This window comes from Pristis pectinata, chromosome 21 (genome assembly GCF_009764475.1).
Source record: "Pristis pectinata isolate sPriPec2 chromosome 21, sPriPec2.1.pri, whole genome shotgun sequence".
NCBI lineage: Eukaryota > Metazoa > Chordata > Chondrichthyes > Rhinopristiformes > Pristidae > Pristis > Pristis pectinata.
This window is the reverse complement of record NC_067425.1, coordinates 33,980,407-33,995,260: the sequence shown is the minus strand read 5'-3', so window position 1 is coordinate 33,995,260 and position 14,854 is coordinate 33,980,407.

Genomic DNA, 14,854 nt, shown 5'->3' with positions numbered 1-14,854 from the left:
TGCAGTGGCATGTTGCTGATAGGGTGGATGAATCAAGTGGAGCAACGTGTCATGTGGTGGCTCAGGTGGTGCCTGGCAGTTCCCTGGGAGATTCTCCTGTGCCACGATGTTCTGGAGGTGTTGGCGATGAGTCAGTGCGCAGACGTGTGGTGCTGTCACCGAGGCTGAGTGACCTGCTGCAGGAACAGACCGTGGTTCTTCCCTGTTTGCCTCCTCCTCGGGGTCGGGGATGACTTGCTTCCACTCCACTCACGAGGACGGGTGGGATCCGCGGAGGGGAAGGAGGAGGTGGTTGACGTGGCAGGGAGGCAAGTGTGCTCCTCCTGCCCCTTACACTCGGCTTCTGTGTAGGGGTTGGCCAGGACTCTCCTCCATTTTGAGCGTTCATGGGCCGGGATCCCCAGGAGTCCTTGGAGATGTTCCACTCATGGATGCTCTGAGAACGTCCCTCAATTCTTTCCTCTGTCCTCCTGCTGCTCTCTTCCTGAGACAGAGTCCAGATTTGGGTGTCAGATTCAGGACGTCCCAACAACCTGTCCGATCCAGTAAATTGGGATCTGATTGGCGGGGATGTTGCCCTGGGAGAGGGCAATGATGTTGGTTTGCTTATTCTGCCAGTAGGTATGGAGCACTTTGCAGAGGCAGGGTTGGTGGTATCTCCCCAGTGTCTTCAGGCTTGTGTTGGAGGTGGTCAGAAGGGCAGGGGTCCCTGCTGCCCAGGAGCTTAGTGCCAGATGTGAGTCCTTGATCTTCAGGACCCCCCTCCCCCTTTGTCTCAGCTGGCACAAGAAGTCTGCCTTTGCTGAGGATTAGCTACCAAGATATCGGAAATGATCCATTTTTTCCAGGGTCTTCCTACAGTCCTTTCAGGTCAAGAGGTGATGTTGTATGGCGGGGGCATTGTTTTGTAAATGTGGTGTGTAAGGCCCATTCTTTTGCCCATCCACCCATACTTGGAGCTTGGGATCTGAAGGTGTTTGCCCACTGCACCTTGATTGATTGAGGTCAGGGTAACCTTGGTCCTGGAGTGGAGGAGAGATGAGTCGAACAGTTCCCCCTTTTGTCCTGTAGATCAGCTCCACCCCAGCAGGGAGCTGGTTGGAGGTGACGTGCAGCTTTGGAGCGAGGAAGGTCAATGGGCGACGATGCTGCCATTCTTGATGGGAGTCTGCACAGCAATTGGGTCTGTTGTGTATCTGTTGATTAAGATGGTGGCCCATCCTGAGGCAGCACTGATTGAGGGGGTGAAGGAGGCAGAGACGAAGTATCTGGATGGAGCAACAAACAATCTGTGGGTCCAAATGTCGACAATTCCTTCCCTCCCACAGAGGCTGCTCGGCCCACTGAGTTCTTCCAGCAGATTGTTTGTTGCTCCAGATGTCAGCATCTGCGGTCTCTTGTGTCTCCAGTGTCTGGATGGACACTTGAATCACCAGAGCGTAGAAGGCTACGGACCAAACATTTTAAATTTTTTCAGAGGGGTAGAAATGCACAGGAGGGGCTTATTCAGGTCATCGTGTCCATGACAACCAAAGTGGTCAGACCGTCGTTCTTCCCTGTTTGTCTCCTCCGCAGCAGTCCCTCGGGGTAGAGGATGACTTGCTTCCACTCCAATAACGAGGACAAGTGGGATCCGTGGAGGGGAAGGAGGAGGTGGTTGATGTGGCAGGGAGGCAAGCGTGCTCCTTCCGCCCCTTACGCTAGGCTTCTATGTAGTCCTGACAAAGGTCTACCACTTCCCAGCTCTGGGTCCACAGACTTGGAGATCATAGCAACTTGCTTCCATCCAACATCAGCTTTCATGACTTCTGTCCCAAGCCAGTCAAATACTTCAGTTGTGTGAAGTGGCCAGCTTGAAAACACAAGATCCCACAAATATTTAATGAATGAATGAACTGCTAATCTGTTTGTAGGTGTTGGTTGAAACACAAATATTGTTCAGAGTGCAGGGGGAATACCCCCGATCTCTTTTGAGTGGCGCTGTGGAATTTTTTCCATCCACTTGTGAGCTCAGGTTTTAATGATCCACTTCGATTCCTTCAGATCATTCAGGTACCCAATGTGCAATGTGGATTCTCTGTTCCGTGGGGAAACATGACAGAGCAACATGAACTTGTTTTCTAGGCTTGTATTCAAATGTGTGCGTACCATGTAATCTGTGCAGCGCTTTGTAAGAGTGAATAAATAGACCGGACCATAGACGATTATAAACACATTGTCCAATGCAATGATAAATACCAGAATCTGATTCACAAATCACTCAATCTCTTTCAAACCTCTTGCCCTAATTGTAGTCTGTTTCTTAGGAGATGCAAGGCTTATGGATTGTACAGCCATAGTTCAATAGTAGCATTCTCACTTCTGTCAGGAGTTTGTGGGTCCAGGCCCATCCTAAGGACTTGAACATGTAATTCCAACTGACGTCAGAGCTGTAGTGAGGAGACGATGTCGAGCTGTTGGACACAGGCTGGGAAGTGGTAGACCCTTGTCAGGACTACATAGAAGCCTAGCGTAAGGGGCGGAAGGAGCACGCTTGCCTCCCTGCCACATCAACCACCTCCTCCTTCCCCTCCACGGATCCCACTTGTCCTCATTATTGGAGTGGAAGCAAGTCATCCTCTACCCCGAGGGACTGCTGCGGAGGAGACAAACAGGGAAGAACGACGGTCTGACCACTTTGGTTGTCATGGACACGATGACCTGAATAAGCCCCTCCTGTGCATTTCTACCCCTCTGAAAAAATTTAAAATGTTTGGTCCGTAGCCTTTGCGGAGTGGAGACCTTCTCCCTCATTCTGATCAATACTTATCCCTGAACTAAACCACAATTACCTTGTCACTTAGCTCCCTGGCATCTTGTTGGATTCAATAGGCGATGGTGTTTCCCACACTTCAAAGTCCTTAATCGGATGTAAAATATTTTGTGACGTGCTGAGGTTGTAAAAGAAGTTTATACAATACAATTATCTATCCTTCCTCCAAGGAATCTTGTTCCCTGTGAATCAGAAAGGCCCGTGTCCCAGAACAGAGGTTAATAGGGCTGAAGTCTATCAATGAATACAACTGCAGTACACGGCTTGCTGGTACTTCAGACAACATGTCCTTTCCAATCTATTTAGAAAGGATGAAGTGTGAAATGCCAGACCAGAATCATCTTGGCTTAAATTGCAGCAGTATTTGTAAATGAAATTGCAGTGACAGTAAGAAATAGTCATCAATTACCAACCGTATACAGGAAAGTGTTCTCAAGAACGGGTAACCCTAATTGGTAACCTTTTCAGATACAATGTCTGCCTCTAATTCTCTGAAGCAGCTGAGAAAATAAAACACATCTTTTTGATCTTCAAGAGTGATCAGAAAACCTTGTCTAATCTCTCCTGTGGTTGTTCTTGATCCTTTAATTATATGCAGCTCTCTAACTTTCAGCTGTCAAATTTTTATCAAAATGCATTTTTCTTTAGCTGTGCAGAAGAAACTGAATTAAATAAAAGTAATTTCTTACACGGACTGCTGTCTCAATGACTAACCTTCTAACACTTCACACTTTACGAAATATGTTCTGGTGCAGGTTCCAGCACCTCTACACAAAGACGTGTAGGGCCATTGTTTAAATTAAATACACTTTATTAAAGCAATCACTTTGGTTCTCAGAAGTCTTCTTCCATTTATGTTAGTAGTTTGCATGCACCAGTGTTCCATAATCTACACAAAGGTAAAATATCACACCCTTCTATTTGGTTATAGTTCCCCGCTATCTAACACTCTGTGTCACTGATCCTGCACTTCAATGCAAGGCAGCTTTGTCACACATAAATAAATTATTCCCATAGAATATTCATCAATTTGATTAATTTTTGACCAACTCTGTGGACGATGGTGAGAAGATGAATTCTAACTCTCATAATTAGCTATTTAGAATTTGGTCACTTCCCAAAATCACTTAAAACTGCGACAGAGACGGGTCAGTGGCCAGGAGCCATCCTTCTCCCATGAGGCGTGTTGTCTTATATTGAGGACGTGTGGCTTGCATTTTATTCCCCTGGAGAGGTTTTGGTCTCAGAAATCCAGATACCTGCTTGTGGGCCAAGAATTAAAAGAGTGCTCCCTGCTCACCTCTCCACTCGGGCTCACAGTCTGGGTAGAGTTGCCAATGGTTCCACATTGAATGGGACTTCCCTTGATCCCAATGGGAAATAGCTGCCATCTAGGAGTTTGGGACCAGAGGGCCTTTTCCCCTTTGGATTGTACTGACCCGAATTCCTGTGTCATGAAATATTGAGTTGCCAGAAGATTTTGGTAGAGGACACTTGGTGGACACCTCACTTTACTGCCAAAGTAAATAGAAGTCTTCCTGGCAATGATCCTTCACCTGGGACCCAGGAATTGTTGGGGGATGTGTAAACAACAAGGGAGAAGAAATAAGGTTGTTGATAGTCTGCAGAATCCTCCAAGTTCGCTGGAAGGAAAAGTGAACCAAAGTTAGCTCCCTGTACCAGGACTCCATCTTCGGCATTGAGACTCTGTTACTCTCGACCGTATTGGCCGCATGACTCCTGAAACAGGCAGTCTATTTCAAGCTCTGTGTAGTATGTAGTTACCAGATGGACAGACAGAGAGACTGAAGGATGTGCTCCTTGAAGAAGTGCAACATCAGGATTTTATCCCCTTCCCACCCACCCTAAGTGAGTTCCACACTTCTGATCCGCCCCGTGCATGGACTGATGTCTGATCACACCCCACTCGCGTCAACACCAAATGCTGCCTTCAAGAGTTCCTTCCAACCCATCCCTTCCACATATGCTTTGGCATGTCCCCTTTGACCCTCACCAGTTTTTATCGATGTACCGTAGAAAGCATCCTATCCGGATGCATCACGGCTTGGTACGGCAACTGCTCTGCCCGTGAGGACAAGAAACTGCAGAGAGTTGTGGACACAGCCCAGCGCATCACGGAAACCAGCCTCCCCTCCATGGACTCTGTCTACGCTTCTCGCTGCCTCGGTAAAGCAGCCAGTGTAATCAAAGACCCCACCCACCCCGGACATTCTCTCTTCTCCCCCCTCCCATCAGGCAGAAGATACAAAGGCCTGGAAGCATGTAACACCAAGGCTCAAGGACAGCTTCTATTCCCACTGTTATAAAACTATTGAACAGTTCCCCAGTACAATAAGATGGACTCTTGACCTCACAATCTATCTTGTTATGACCTTGCACCTTATTGTCTGCCTGCACTGCACTTCCTCTGTAGCCGTAACACTTCATTCTGCATTCTGTTATTGTTTTCCCTTGTACTACCTCAATGCACTGATGTAATGAAATGATCTGTATGGATGGCATGCAAAACAAAGTTTTTCACTGTAACGCAGTACATGTGACAATAATAAACCAATTTACCAATTTACCCATTTACCCTTCTCCCCCAGTCTTTGGTTGTTGGTCTGCTGGGATACTGGCTGACCTCCCGGGCCTGGCCTTGAGAGAGGAGGAGCAGCCCTAATGCAGCTGGTGCATCAGAAACATAGAGAGATACAACATGGAAACAGGCCCTTCGCTTCATCAGGTTTGTGCTGACTATCAAGCGCCCATTTACATTGTCTTTACATAAGTTGCAATTTCTATCGTCCCTATATTGTCATCAGCTCCCCCAGATTCTACCACTCACCTACAGAAGGGCCAATTATCCTGCCAACGGGCACTGGGATGTGAGAGGAAAGCGGAGCACCCAGGGGAAACCCACTCGGAGAACGTGCAAACTCTACGCACACAGGTCAGGAATGAATCTGGTTCACTGGCGCTGAAAGGCAGTGGCTGTACCAGCCGTGGGACTGTGGCCTGACACACTGGGCTACTGACCAAAGTGGCCATTGTACCACCTCACCTCTGCCGTTAGATGCAGTCTAATAGAGTCATCATTGTGCAGCATAGAAATAGGCCCTTTGGCCCACCACACAAATGCTGACCTTTTTGCCCATCTACACAAATTCTATTTGCCTGCACCAGGTCCGTATCCCTCTACGCCTTGCCGTTGTAAGTCCTTGTCTAAACGCCTCTTAAACATAGTGACTGTATCTGACTCCACCGCCTCCTCTGGCAGCAAGTTCCAGATACCAACTACTCACTGCGTGAAATACTTTTTCCTTCAAATTCCTTTTATAACTCCTTCCTCTCACCTTAAACCTATCCCCTCTTGATTTTGATACCCCTACTATGGGTAAAAGATTCTGATATTCTATCTACCCCATCCATGCCCCTTATAATTTTATATACCTCTATCAGGTCATCCCGTTGCACCAGAGAAAACAAGCCCAGCCTGTCCAATCTCTCCCCATAACTAAAGTCCTCCAATCCAGGCAACGTTCTGGTGAATCTCCTCTGTAGTCTCTCCAGCGCAATCACATTCTTCCTATAGTATGCCTACCAGAAACGCACACAATATTCCAAATGCAGTTTTGTAAAACTGCAATGTAATGTCCCAACTTTTACATTCTATGCTCCAACCCAGGACGGCAAACACGCCATGTGCCTTCATCACCACCCTGCCTACCAGTGTTGGCACTTCTAGGGAACTACGAACTTGAACCCAAGGTCTCTCTGTTCATCAACATTTATGGGGTATGTCCTACCCAAAGTGCATCACTTTGCACTTATAGGGATTATATTCCAACTGTCAGCACCCCGCCCAACTTTTCATCTGATCTATATCTTGCTGTAGCCTTAGACACCCTTCCTTGCTGTCGACAACATTACCAACTTTCACAAACCTAACAATCATACCCCCTACATTCACATCCCTGTCGTTAATATACAAACAACAGGTGTCCCAGCACTGATTCCTGCTGGGGCATTAGACTTTCTGAGTATATATTCAAAGCCTAATTTTTGGCTCGGATTGTAAAAGCATTGAGAATGTAACAGGCTAACAGCAATATGCTGAAGGTACTCAGTACCAGGCCTGATAAGAAATTTAAAATAATTCATGGTTAGCAGCTGAGACCAGCTAATAATAGAGATGCAAGACATTCTGTAGATGCTAGAATCTGGAGCAATACACAAAAAGTGCTGGAGGAACTCAGCAGGTCAGGCAGCATCCATGGAGGGAAATAAACAGTTGACGTTTCGGGCCAAGACCCTTCATCAGGACTGGAAACTAAGAGGGCAGAAGCCAGAATAAGAAGGTGGGAGGAGGGGGACGAGCACGCGCAGGCAGGTGAAAGGTGAGTTCAGGTGAGAGGGGCAAGGTAGGTGGGTGGGGGAGGGGGAAGTGTAAGAAGCTGGGAGGTGAAACGTAGAAGAGGCTGAGGGCTGAAGAAGAAGGAATCCGGTAGGAGGGGGCAGTGGACCGTGGAATAAAGGATGGGGGAGGGGAGGAGAGGAGATGGGCAGGTCATCAAGGTGGGGGAAGGGAGCCACAGGAATAAGGGAAGATGAAGTAGTTGGGGGGTGGGGGGGGGGAGAAAAAGAAGGAGTGGGGTTACCGGAAGTTAGAGAAATCAGTGTTACATCTGGTAACATCTGGTGAGGCAGTGAGGACATAGGTTTAACCGTTCTGTTGCAATCTAAACACACCAGCTACATGTCAGGGTAGAACGTGTGATGTTACATTCTCAAACCTGCAATCCCCAGTGTCAGGACAGAAATCACCACGTAGATGTGCGATTTTCTTTTGACGTCGAAAGAAAGAGGAGCCGTGGTACTACAGGTGTTAGTGCTGCTGCCCCGCAGCTCCAGGGACCCCGGTTCAATCCTGACCTGTGGCGCTGTCTGTGTGGAGTTTGCACGTTCTCCCTGTGACTGAGCGGGTTTCCTCTGGGTGCTCCGGTTCCCTCCCACATCCCAAAGACGTGCGAGTTGGTAGGCTAATTGGTTGCTGTAAATTATCCACTTATGTTGGTGGATCAGCCTGGAGTTGATTGGAATGAGAGAGAGAGAATAGGTTACAAAACACTGCTTCACTTACGTTTGAGACACAAGCGACTGCGGGGGCTGGAATCTGGAGCAACACAAAAGGCACTGGAGGAGCTCAGCGGGTCAGGCAGCATCTATGGAGGGAAATGGACAGTCGACGTTTCGGGTCGAGACCCCTTCATCTGGACTGGAAGGGGGAAATGTCCAGTTTAAAAAGGTGGGGGGAAGGGGCAAAGCAAGAACTAGCAGGTGATAGGTGGATCCAGGTGAGAGGGGTTCCTTCTTCATCCACTTCCATTGAGTTATGCTTAATCCCACACGAGTTTTTTTGAACCTGAAATGCGTTGTATCGTTTGGATTTCTTGCAAGATTTCCAGCTTAAGACACCAATGCATAATAAACAATATCCCCACAGAATGCTTCCGGCCTGCAGAACACGACAGTGATGAAGGATGGGGACCTTTGCCTGAGGCCTTCCTACACAAAGGAATGCGTTGCAATAGTACAGTGTGTGAACCCTCGAGCTTCACTTACTGGAGCAGTTGCATGTCAAGTTTTTCTCGAGATGCAAATTGTTTTGGTCCTTGTATGATCTATAGGAAAGGACGCTTCCCTTGGTGGGTGGTCGTACTTCTGGAAGGCATGAAGTTTGCAGATGATGCAAAAACTTGGAGTTGGTTTTGAGTGAGGGGGAAAGCTTTAGACTGCAGGAGGGTATCGATGGCCTGGTCAGCTGGGGAATGGGAACGGTAAAGCTCCGATAATACGAAATCCCAATGGTTTGGTATCTGGGTCACCAGGTGATGTTTGCTGAGCTCCCCACCCGCTCACCAGGGCATCAGTTCCCATCTTCCCCATCCAGTCACTGAGCCCTAGTTCCAGGGCTCATCTTCCACTCACTGGGGCTCCAGTTCCCATAGTCTCCTCACATTCTCTACATCCCTGTTGTCCAGCATCCCCTTAATATTACTGGGTTTACTGCAAAAGTTATTATTCTACTTCGTAACATTTCAAAAAAAAGGATTAAGATTGTTTTGGAGCATTAATAGAATAACATTCGATAGTCCAGAAAATCTGCTAGTCCGGCAGCACCAAAGTCCTGAGTGTGTTGGATTAACAGAGTACTAGTAAGTGGAATTTAACTTGGAGGTAATGTATTGGGTAGATGCAACACGGTGGCGGCACGGTAGCGTAGCGGTTAGTGCGATGCTATTACAGTGCCAGCGATCGGGGTTCGATTCCCGTTGCTGTCTGTAAGGAGTTTGTATATTCTCCCCGTGTCTGCATGGGTTTCCTCCGGGTGCTCCGGTTTCCTCCCACATTCGAAAGATGTACGGGTAGGTTAATATGGGTTTAAAATGGGTGGCGCGGACTCGTTAGGCCGGAAGGGCCTGTTACCACGCTGTAAATAAAATTAAAAAAAAAATTTAAACACAACAAGGGAATGTGAATTAACTCGGGTTATATGGTGTCGATCTCAGAGTGTATGTCCACAGATCCTTAAAGCTAGCAGGACAGGTCAGAAGGTAGTTAAAAAAGCAACTGGGATACTTCCCTTATTAGCTGCAGTGTTGCCAACTTTTTTTATTATTCTAAAATGAACTTTATTCATCATAAAATACAAACTATATACAACAATCAAACTGTGCAAACCTTTACATTCACGTCCGGATCAATCATTAGTGTTACCTTTTTATAAAAAAACCACAGCACCGATGCCAGTTGTGTGGCTCCCTGGGGTGTAAATACAAGAAGCTTACTCTAGAAGTGTATACAGCTCTAGCTAGCCACAGCTTGAGTGCTGTGTAGAGTTTTGGTCACCACATTCCAGGAAAGGTGTTTGCAGTGGAGAAGGTGCAGAGGAGATTTGGAGGATTTTGCCAGGACTGGAAAATCTAGCTACGAGGAAAGATTGGAGAGGCAGGAGTTGTTTTCTTTGGAACGGCCAAGGCTGAAGGGGAACTTAATGAGGTGTGTAAAATGGGTACCTGAAGAATTGTGATCTGCAGAATGGCACAGAGACAGTCTCTTTCTGTATTGTAAGTGTTCTGTGATTCCAAAACTTGTCGCTCCGGTGTTGTGTTAATGAGATACTCAGGAGGCAATACTGACTTTCTTTAATTAGGACTTATTGAGTTATCAGTGATCATCTGTCAGGCATGGACTCAATGGGCTGAATAGCCTCCTTCTGTGCCAATATGAATACTTTCTCACCATGTGAACTAATCACCATCAATCACTGCACATAAAAACTCCCTTGTACTGGTAGGTGGTTCATATAATTGTTGGATGCAATGCACCGACTGACATTCGATCAACCAAGCATGTGGGGCTCGTTCTCATGAGTATGGCCAATGCTCTACAATATTCCCTCCTTCACACCAGCAATATTTATTCACCTAAAACCAGTTACAGCTTCACTGAAGAGATATTTCCCGGCTGGTCGTTATCTGCTGCATGCAAAGGAGCATGGCTGAGCAGCTCTGATTCAGCATCAAGTCTTTCCATTTGATGAGAGAGGCACTGTCTCCTGATTTAATGATCGGTGTAAAATGGCTGCCTGCAACAACTGGCTGATAGTGCAGCGTCCTATTTGGCAAACCCTGTTTGGCTTTAATCAGAGACAAGCCTCGCTTACACGGACCCCGTTGTGTATTCAGTTACCAGCAGTGCTTTCCAACTCTGTTCATTAAGGGGGAAGTACAATTTTCCACTGTGTTAATTCACTGATTATTGATCTGGGATCTGCTGTGTACAGAGCTGACGATACTTTGTAGTGATAACTCTTCGCCCATCCAACCCTCCCCTTCTTCCCACTCCTCCTCCCCTCCCCTCTTTCCTCCCCTCCTTCACTCCTCCCTCCCTTCCTCCCCCCATCACCTCACCTCTCCTACCCTTCCTTTAACCCCCCTCCTTCCCTTCCCCTCCACCCTCCTCCCCCTCCCTCCTCTTGTCCCTTCCCTTCCCTATTCCTCCCTTCCTCTTCCTTCCTCCCCCTCTCCTCCTCTCAAATTCTCCTTCCTCCCCTCTCCTTCCCTCTGTTCCTCCCTTCCTCCCCACCCCTCCTGCCCTCCCTTTCTCCCCTCTCTCTTTCCCCTCCCCTGCCCCGAGTGCCATCGGAACAGGATGCTGGGGGCTCCGTTATTCTGCACGGTGAGCCCTCGACTCTGTCAGAGCCCACATTGGTTGCTTCTTGACTCAGAGGTGCTTAAAGGGGTTGTGGTAATGGGGGCAAGGACCAGAGGGGCGGTGAGGAGTAGTGATTCAGAGACCATCCACCTGCCTGTTTCCAAGCGCCTACTTCCCTTTAAAGTGCCACCAAAGCCAGTTTCACTCTAGAGTCTGCACAAGATGGTGAAAATCAAAATAAGACCGCGGATGCTGGAAACCTAAAATAAAACAGAACATGCTGGAAACACTCAGCAGGTCAGGCAGCATCTGTGGGAAAAGAAACAGCAGTTTTATGTTGAATACCCTTCATCACTCTCTCTGACGGAGGGTCTTTGAGTCAAGTACTGGTAAATGGGTTTAGTGTGCTTGGGTCAGCACGGATATGGTGGGCTGAAGGGCCTATTTCTGTGCTCTATGACTAAAAGCAGCATCGAGGATACCAATGCACCTTTAGCATGTATAGGATAATGTATGATCCTATAACAGAGGACCATCTGGTACATCAACCCATCCCACTCACAATTGGCTAGAGCATCAGAGCTAAACACTTTGCACTCCTTGACGAAGCACTCAAGCCTAGCAAGAGTGAGAAAACTCCAGAACAAGCACTCAGGAGCTAATAAAGGATAAATAAACATGACACCAACCTTTCCCTCAATGTCAGAAAAACAAAAGAGCTGGTCATTGGCTTCAGGAAAGGGGCGGTGTACATACACCTGTCTACATCAATGGTGCTGAGGTCGAGAGGGTTGAGAGCTTCAAGTTCCTGGGAGTGAACATCACCAATAGCCTGTCCTGGTCCAACCACGTAGACGCCATGGCCAAGAAAGCTCACCAGTGCCTCTAATTTTGGTATGTCCCCTTTGACACTCACCAACTTTTATTGATGCACCATAGAAGGCATCCTATTTGGATGCATCACGGCTTGGTACGGCAACTGCTCTGTCCGGGACTGCAAGAAACTGCAGAGAGCTGTGGACACAGCCCAGCACATCACGGAAACCAGCCTCCCCTCCATGGACTCCTGTCTATACCTCTCGCTGCCTTGGTGAAGCAGCCAGCATAATCAAAGACCCCACCCACCCGGGACATTCTCTCTTCTCCCCCCTCCCATCAGGCAGAAGATACAGGAGCCTGAGGGCACATACCACCAGGCTCAAGGACAGCTTCTATCCCACTGTGATAAGACTATTGAATGGTTCCCTTATACGACGAGATGGACTCTTGACCTCACAATCTATCTCGTTGTGACCTTGCACCTTATTGTCTACCTGCACTGCACTCCCTCTGTAACTGTGACACTTTACTCTGTATCCTGTTATTGTTTTTACCCTGTACTACCTCAATGCGCTGTGTAATGGATCTGTACGATCGGTATGCAAGACAAGTTTTTCTCTGTCCCTCGGTACAAGTGACAATAATAAACCAACACCCATACACGCAGAGAAAAACCTTCTCTGAAGCAATAAGGTGATGAAGTGCAGTAAAGTGGATCACGTGGACCATTGTGGCAGAACGTGCTGCCTCAGGGATTTTTTCCTGTGAGATCTTTCTCCCTGCCCTCACTGGAGCCTCCAGCCCAGGCGGGGTAAGGTGGGAGGTCTTCCTCCTCGGTTTGACTTCCTTCCACGTGATGCTTAAAATGCAACTGTTCTTTTGGGAAGTTTGACAACCTTCCACAAGATAAACAAACAGCACTCCTTGCAACTCACTAATCGTAGCAACAACCAGTTTGCAGTCGCTTCACGACTAATGCTGAACGGAAGCTCCTTGCGGGCAATTTATCCATTAGTGATCCAGTAACTTGGCAATGTCTTGCTTTGTCCCTCTTGAATTCGGCAGGAGTAGCTGAATAACAATAAACTCCACTGGTGACGTGAATGGGCATGCACCTCTGCAAAAGTACCAGGCAATGACTGGTACTTTTGCAGATTCAGAATTGGCTCGCCCATAGAAGACAGAGGGTGGTGGTAGATGAGGCATATTCTGCCTGGAGGTCGGTGACCAATGGTGTTCCACAGGGATCTGTTCTGGGACCCCGGCTCTTTGTGATTTTTATAAATGACTTGGATGAGGATGTGGAAGGGTGGGTTAGTAAGTTTGCTGATGACACGAAGGTTGTGGATAGTGTAGAAGATTGCTGTAGGTTAAAACAGGACATTGATAGGATGCAGAGCTGGGCTGAGAAGTGGCAGATAGAGTTCAACCTGGATGTGTGAAGTGATACACTGGAAGATTGAATTTGAAGGCAGAATACAAGGTTAATGACAGGACTCTTAGTAGTGTGGAGGAACAGAGGGATCATGGGGTCCACGTCCATAGATCCCTCAAGGTTGCCGCACAGGTTGATAGGGTTGTTAAGAAGGCATGTGGTGTGTTGGCCTTCATTAGTCGGGATATTGAGTTCAAGAGCCGTGAGGTAATGTTGCAGCTCTATATAGAACTCTGGTTAGACCACACTTAGAATATTGTGTTCAGTTCTGGTCGCCTCATTATAGGAAGGATGTGGAAGCTTTAGAGAGGGTGCAGAGGAGATTTACCAGGATGCTGCCTGGATTGGAGGGCATGTCTTATGAGGATAGGTTGAGTGAACTAGGACTTTTCTCTTTGGAGAGAAGGAGGATGAGAGGCAACTTGATAGAGGTGTACAAGATGATAAGAGGCATAGATCGAGTGGACAGTCAGAGACTTTTTCCCAGGGCAAAAATGGCTAACCCGAGGCGGCATAATTTTAAGGTGATTGGAGGAAAGTATATGGGGGATGTCAGAGGTAAGTTTTTCCACACGCAGAGTGGTGGGTGCGTGGAACGCACTGCCTGCAGAGGTTGTGGGGGCAGTTATGTTAGGGACATTTAAGAGACTCTTAGATAGCTACATGAATGATAGAGAAATGGAGGGCTATGTGGGAGGGAAGGGTTAGCTAAACCTTAGAGCAGGATAAAATGTTGGCACAACATTGTGGGCCAAAGGGCCTGTACTGTGCTGTAGTGTTCTATGTTCTATGTCCTAATGACCATCTCCAACAAGAGACTATCTAACTACCAACCTTGATATTCAACGGCATTGTAATAAAACTCCGATAATTTGGCACCTTTGGGATATCGGTGGTGCCAGATGCAGATTTTCTGGACTACTAGATGTTACTCCTATTAATACACCAACCTACTTTCCATTCAATTTTTTTAGCTGTAACATTTTTTCAGTGACCCAAGTGAGTTTAAAGAGAACTCGGGAAACAAAAGCCAGTGAGTTTAAAGGAAGACACAAGAGATGACAGATGTTGGAATCTTCAACAACGCACAAGATGCTGGAGGAACTCAACGGGTCAGGCAGCATCTGTGGAGGGAGATGGACAGTCGACGTTTCAGGTCCAGACCCTTCATCTGGACTGTGCTGTGCACCAGAACTCATTTGAGTCCAGCTGAAGGGTTGCGACTCGAAACGTCGACTATCCATTTCCCTCCACAGATGCTGCCCGACCTGCTGAGTTCCTCCAGCATCTTGTTTCTGAGTTTAAGTGCTAGAACCAGGACCCTGGTGAGTTTGTGTGACACTGGAAATAGAGTTCTAGTGAGTTTATAAGGAGCATGGGAACAGGGCCCCAGTGAGATTAAAGGGAGTGGAGTCTGGGTCACATCACTCAGTGAGCCAGATACAGAACCATTGGGATTCCTGAATAATTGAAGAGTGGATTAAGGCAAGATAAGATAAGATAAGATATCTTTATTAGTCACATGTACATCAAAACACATAGTGAAATGCACCTTTTGTGTAGAGTGC